The sequence below is a fragment of the Mandrillus leucophaeus genome, unplaced genomic scaffold, assembly GCF_000951045.1.
Source record: "Mandrillus leucophaeus isolate KB7577 unplaced genomic scaffold, Mleu.le_1.0 Scaffold8, whole genome shotgun sequence".
Lineage (NCBI taxonomy): Eukaryota > Metazoa > Chordata > Mammalia > Primates > Cercopithecidae > Mandrillus > Mandrillus leucophaeus.
In genome coordinates this window covers 4889598-4896003 of record NW_012108696.1, presented here as the reverse complement: position 1 = coordinate 4896003, position 6406 = coordinate 4889598, and the positions used below count along the sequence as shown (strand labels likewise).

Below are 6406 nucleotides of genomic sequence, written 5' to 3'. Positions count from 1 at the left end.
TTTCTCTCTTTCTTTCTCTGTTTCTCTCTCCCTCTCTTTCTCTCTCTCTCTCTCCTTCTTTCTCCTTCCCTTCCTTCCTTCCTTCCTTCCTTCCTTCCTTCCTTCTTTCTTTCTTTCTGTTTTTTGACAGGGTCTCATTCTGTCACCCAAGTTGGAGTGCAGTGGCATGATCTCAGCTCACTGCAAGCTCCGCCTCCCAGGTTCTCCCCCACCTCAGCCTCCCAGGCAGCTGGGATTACTGGCACCTACCACCATGCCCAGGTAATTTTTGTATTTTCACAGACAGGGTTTCAGCATGTTGGCCAGGCTGGTCTCAAACTCCTCACCTCAAGTAATCTGCCCGCCTTGGCCTTCCAAAGTGCTGGGATTACGGGCTTGAGTCACTGTGCCCAGCCTCTTTCTTCTGACACCCAGGCTGGAGTGCAGTGGCATGATCATAGCTTACTGCAGCCTCAAGCTCCTGGGCTCAAGTGATCCTCCCGCCTCAGACCCCCAAGTAGCTGGAACTACAGGCTTGTGCCACTGTGCCTGGCTAATTTTAAACTTTTTTTTCAGAGAGGGGCTCTTACTATGTTGCCCAAGCTGGTCTTGAACTCCTGGCCTCAAGCAATCCTCCCATCTCGGCTTCCCAAAGCACTGGGATTACAGATGTGGGCCATGACGCCCGGTCACCCTTGTTTCTTTATTGTCTATTCAGGAATTTGTGTCTCTGGTTCACTACTGACCCCTCTCTTATGCAGCACCTGGCACATATGCATGCCTCGTAAGTACGTGTTGAATGAATAATTGAAAGCTCTATTGACTGCACCTGACATTTATCCCAAATCCATCCCTTTATCATCATGTCCATGGCCACCACCCAAATCCAAGCTACCAACATCCCTCTCCTTATAGACTGCAATAGTGTCTTTTTTTTTTTTTTTTTTTTTTTTTTTTTTTTTTTTTTTTTTTGTCTTGCTCTATTGACCAGGCTGGAGTGCAGTGGTGCATCTCAGCTCACGGCAACCTCCGCCTCCCGGGTTCGAGTGATTCTCCTGCCTCAGCCTCCCCAGTAGCTGGGATTACAGGCGCACACCACCACACCCAGCTAATTTTGTATTTTTAGTAGAGACAGGGTTTTACCATGTTGGTCAGGCTGGTCTCAAACTCCTGACCTCAGGTGATCTGCCCACCTCGGCCTCCCAGAGTACTGGGCCCTCTTTTTAAATTATTATAACCACGAGGAGGCGCTAGACCCCTTCCCTGGACAGGCCCATAGCCTCTGACTGTACCAATACTAGACCCGTGGGGGATAAGGAAGAAACGTTCTTCCGCTCTCGAGCTTGGAGTCTCTTCCACATTGGCCAGGGCCGGTGGGGGGAGCCCAGTCTGGAAATTCCCTGCTTTGCAACCCTACAGGCATCAAAACTTTTCATTCGCAAGCATCCTTGGCCCTCTAGGCCTCAATTTCCTCATCTGCAAAATGGTGGGTGAATAACTTTCACTGCAAAGCAGCATCCTGGAGAAAGTAGGCATGCGAAGATTGAAAGGGAGGCAGACAGGATGAAACTCTGGAGCTCCGGGTTTGATTCTCACCTCTACCACTTACAAGCCAGGTTAACTTGGGCAAATGGTTTAGCTGCCTTGTGCCTCAGTGTCTCCATCTGGAAAATGGAAGTGATGAAAATACTACCTATCACCCTTACAGGGTGGTCTGTTTGAAAAGTAAAATAGAGGCCTCACACCTGTAACCCCAGCACTTTGGGAGGCCGAGGCAAGTGAATCACATGAGGTCAAGAGTTTGAGACCGCTCTGGCCAACATGGTGAAACCCCGTCTCTACTAAAAATACAAAAATTAGCCTGTAATCCCAGCTACTCGGGAGGCTGCAGCAGGAGAATCGCTTGAACCTGGGAGGTGGAGGTTGCAGTGAGCTGAGATTGCTACCACTGCACTCCAGTCTGGGCAATGAGAGTGAAACTCCATCTCAAAAAGAAAAAAAAAAAAAAGCCAGTTGACAGAACAGCCCTGGTATACAGTGAGTGCTCAATAAATGTTAGCTGCTGCTACTGCTTTTCAGACTGTGGTTACGGGGCCAAGCACAGTGGCTCATGTCGGTAATCCCAGCGCTCTGGGAGGCCAAGGCAGGAAGATCGCATGAGCCCAGGAGTTCCAGAGCCTGGGCAGCATACTAAGACCCCATCTCTACAAAAAAATAAAATAAAATTAGCTGAGCGTGGTGGTGTGCACCTTTAGCCTCAGTTGCTTGGAAGGCTAAAGCGGGAGAATCGCTTCAGCCCAGGAAGTTGAGGCTACGGTGAGCTATGATCAGGCCACTGCGCTCCAGTCTGGGCAATATAGCAAGACACCGTCTCTACAAGACACGACTGATGTCAATATGAGGAACTTATCAATAAACGTGGCCAAAGCGTCCTCTCTCTTGCACTAGGTCCCTGTCACCTTTTCTCTTGTTCATCTCCAGGCATCATAATGGAAGTCCCCCCTACCCTTCCTCCCACCTAGGAAACCACCTGAATGATTTGCCTTCCACCTCCCCCAAAGTCCCGCCCCCCTCCAGCGTGCTGTCACTGAAGGAAGCTGTCGCGTTTTCCCGGATATCTCTCCACAAAACCCGCCACCCAAATGGGGCTTCTTTCCGGAAAATCCAGGAGGGCGGTCTGGAGGAAGCGCACCCCTCCTTACGTCACAGCCGCCGCAGCTACCCCAGCCTGGCGTAAGAGCCCGAGGGAGTTGCCCTGTCCTGACCCAGAGCCTTGGCGGGGAAGGGAGAGAGATACCCCACCCCACCCCACCCTGGTACCAAAGGACCATGGGTGCTTGGGGCCGCCTGGGTGGAAGGGAGAGGCCGGGTTCTAGGGGGCGGGAAAGTTGGGATGAAATTTGTTCTATTTCCCTAAGGGGCGGGGCTAAGAAGGAGGTGGTTGCGAGTCAGCGTGGTCACTCGGGGGTGGGCGTGGCTATGTGCAAGGGGCGGGGCCATTGCCAGGAAAAGATGCGCAGTGCTCCCCTAGTGGGCCGGGTCTATGGAGAAAGCGGTGCCACGCACAGGGGGCGTGGCTAGTAGCAAAAAAAATTGTTTCAAGGGGGCGGAGCAAGAGCCTGGGAAGTTAGTTTGAGGCGGGGCCTGCAGGGGGCGGGGCCTGCAGGAGCCGTGGTCAGGTAACTGGACTGGGTTCCCGCTAGGTGTGGTCTCGGAAGGCTGGGGCGGTGGCAACGTGGAGGGCGGGGGTGACAGCAGCCCCGAGCCGCAGAGCCTCAGCTTCCGCCTGGTCCCAGCCTCGTGGGAGCCCCGCGGGTCCTGCCTAGGTGAGTGGACCCCCAGGACAGATCCAGAACCAAGATTATTGGGATGGGGCGTCCTCTCTTTCCAGGTGGGGCCACCGGCTCGCAGGGAGGATCTGGGGTAGAAGAGGTCACCTCGCGAATGAGTGGGTCGCTGTGCATTACGCGTGTCGGTGTGCCCGGGCTCACCTGGGCGTGATCCCCTAAGTGTATTTCCTGTGCAGCACAGAAAGCCATTGTTTCCATCTTTGCCTGAGTGATCCTTTTAAACGGCGAATCAGATCGGGCCCCTCCTTTACTTAAAACCCTTGGGCAGTAGAGATTAAAATTCAAAGTCCACCAGTTTCTGCCCGGTCTCTCCTCCTGATCTCTCTAACATCGCTGCCCTCCTATCTGCTCCTTGCTCATGATATTCCGGCTACACCAGCCGCCTTGATGATGTAAAATATAAAAAGCAAGTCCACCTCACCTCCAGGCCTTTGCCCTTACTGTACGCCTCACCCAGACGACTCCTCGCAATCTTTGCCTAACTGCCTCCTTCTGTACTGAGGTCTCAGTTCCAATGTCACTTTATAGGAGAGGCTGTCCTGTCCAGCCTCCTTTATCACATCTCCCTGGCTTATCACTTTCATTGATAACTCTTAGAAATGGTCTGTCTTCTCCATTCATCTCGCGCTTGTTTGTGGTCTCTCTTGCCCAGCTGACTGCAAGCTCTGGAGGGTAGGGCGGTGCCAGGCTTTAATCTCCTTAGTCACTGTATCTCTAGGTTCTAGAACAGAGCCTGGTGCACAGCAAGTACTCCAGCAATGTTCGTCCAATGTCAAAAGCGAGTCCTGCATACATCTGTGTTTGTATCGCCTGTGCTGGTGGTTCCCACCCTCCACATCCCTCCCCACACGTGGACACATGTTTATGATCCAACTGGAACATGAATAATTCCCTCTCCTCTCCCCATGCTTGGTCTGATGCCTGACTGTGCCCCCTTCTTCTCTTCTGTGCCCGAATAAATGATCCCAAAGGACTCAGAGGCAGGAGAATGACTTAGTTGGCCTTTGGCTGACCTATGGCCACCCTGTGTCCCCAAACTAACCAGAACCTTGCCATTGACTCAACTTCACTCTCACTAAGGGAGACACAAGGCAGGAACTTGGGGTTGGGAGACTCTGAGACCGAGGCTAGCCCTGGTCCAGGTGACAAACAGGAAGTGCAAAGGCATTCCAAAGACACACCTGGCTTCAGGTATGCGGCACGGGCAGCTGGCTCCCTGCCCAGAGCTCCTCCCCTAAAGCCACCTAGGGCTAGTCTGGGAACTTCCTGCTGACTCAGGAGACAGAAATTTCTCTGCAGACCCTACCAGACCCAGAAGACTTTGCTGGGCTGCGGGGAGAGCTTGCAGGAGAGTAAGAAGCAGATTATCTTCTTCTGGACCATCCAGAGAAATCTCCCCCACCAGACAGACACCTGAGACACACTGGCCCTGAGGCCTGTGAGATTATTAGGAAACTACCAAAATGTCTGAGATCTAAATTCGATCATCATGATGACCAAATATATGGGCTCTGAAATACAAGGACCTGCAAAGGCAACATTGCTGTTTGCTGACATTGCTACAAAATGTGACCTTCTAAAAATCTTAACCCTGGGTTACATTTTTTTTTCCCCCGCGAGATGGAGTCTTGCTTGGTCGCCCAGGTTGGAGTACAGTGGTGTGATCTCGGCTTACTGCAGGATCCACCTCCCGGGTTCAAGCGATTCTCTCGCCTCAGCCTCCTGAGTAACTGGGACTACAGGCACACGCCACCATGCCTGGCTAATTTTTGTATCTTTAGTAGAGACAGGGTTTCACTGTGTTGGCCAGGCTGGTCTCAAACTCTTGACCTCGGATGATCCACCCGCCTCTACCTCCCAAAGTGCTAGGATTACAAGAGTGAGCCACTGCGCCTGGCCCCCCCAGTGTTGCATTCTAAAGCAAAAAATAGGGGTTAGATTTGCACCTATCCTGAGAACCTCTGAGTGTGCGCATAGGTTGCCGAGAAGCCATGGACGTTTGTAAGTTAAATTCCCCCTGATTGGGATGTTTTTTCACCCAGTCACCTGGCACACTCCCCAGAATTCCTTCCAGACTTTACTCAATGAGACCTTCCCTGGCCACATAATCAAAAATGTTCACCCAGCCTGGGCAACATGGTAAGACCCGATATATATTTATTTATATATATATAAATTAGCCAGGCATGGCCAGGCGCAGTGGCACATGCTGGTAATCCTAGTGCTTTGGGAGGCTGAGGCAGGTGGATCACCTGAGGTCAGGAGTTCGAGAGCAGCCTGGCCAACATGGAGAAACCCATTTCTACTACTACAGGCTCAAGCCTGTAATCCCAGCACTTTGGGAGGCCGAGACGGGCCGATCACGAGGTCAGGAGATCGAGACCATCCTGGCTAACACGGTGAAACCCCATCTCTACTAAAAATACAAAAAACTAGCCGGGCGTGGTGGCGGACGCCTTTAGTCCCAGCTGCTCGGGAGGCTGAGGCAGGAGAATTGGTGTGAACCCGGGAGGCGGAGCTTGCAGTGAGCCGAGATCCGGCCACTGCACTCCAGCCCGGGCCACAGACAGAGACTCCGTCTCATAAAAAAAAAAAAAAAAAAAAAGTTAAAAGCCCATAATCTAGACCCAGACACCCTAGGTTCAAATCCAAACCCTACAACTTATATTGTGTGTGACCTTGGGCAGGGTATTTGACCTCTCTGGGCCTCAGTCTCCCCATCTTTAACATAGGGATAGCAGGCCAGGCATGTTGGCTCATGCCTGTAATCCCAGCACTTTGGGAGGCTGAGGCAGGAGGATCACTTGAGGTTAGGAGTCCCAAACCAGTCTGGGCAACATAGCAGAACTCTGTCTCTACAAAAAAAAAGAAAAAATACAAAAATTAGCCAGGCATAGGTGGCATGTAACTGTTGTCCCAACTACTCAGGAGGCTGAGATGGGAGGATTGCTTAAGCCCAGGAGGTCAAGGCTGTGGGTAAGCCATGATTGCTCCCCTGCACTCAGCCTGGGCAATCGAGAGAGATCTTGACTCAAAAAAAAAAAAAAAAAAGGCTGGAAAAAAAAATGGGCCAGGCA

The 6406-nt window shown here is 51.9% G+C and overlaps 1 protein-coding gene across 2 annotated transcripts in view; it reads left to right on the top strand.

Moving 5' to 3' along the window:
* Window positions 1–3103: 3103 nt before the first annotated feature.
* Window positions 3104–6406, top strand: part of SH2D3A (SH2 domain containing 3A) — a 19295-nt gene continuing 15992 nt past the window's right edge. Inside the window, exon 1 of one of the 2 annotated variants that reach the window (XM_011967444.1) lies at window positions 3104–3305. The gene's annotated coding sequence lies outside the window, so the exon portion shown is untranslated. The remainder of the gene's footprint in view (window positions 3306–6406) is intronic. The other variant, XM_011967445.1, reaches the window with a different exon arrangement.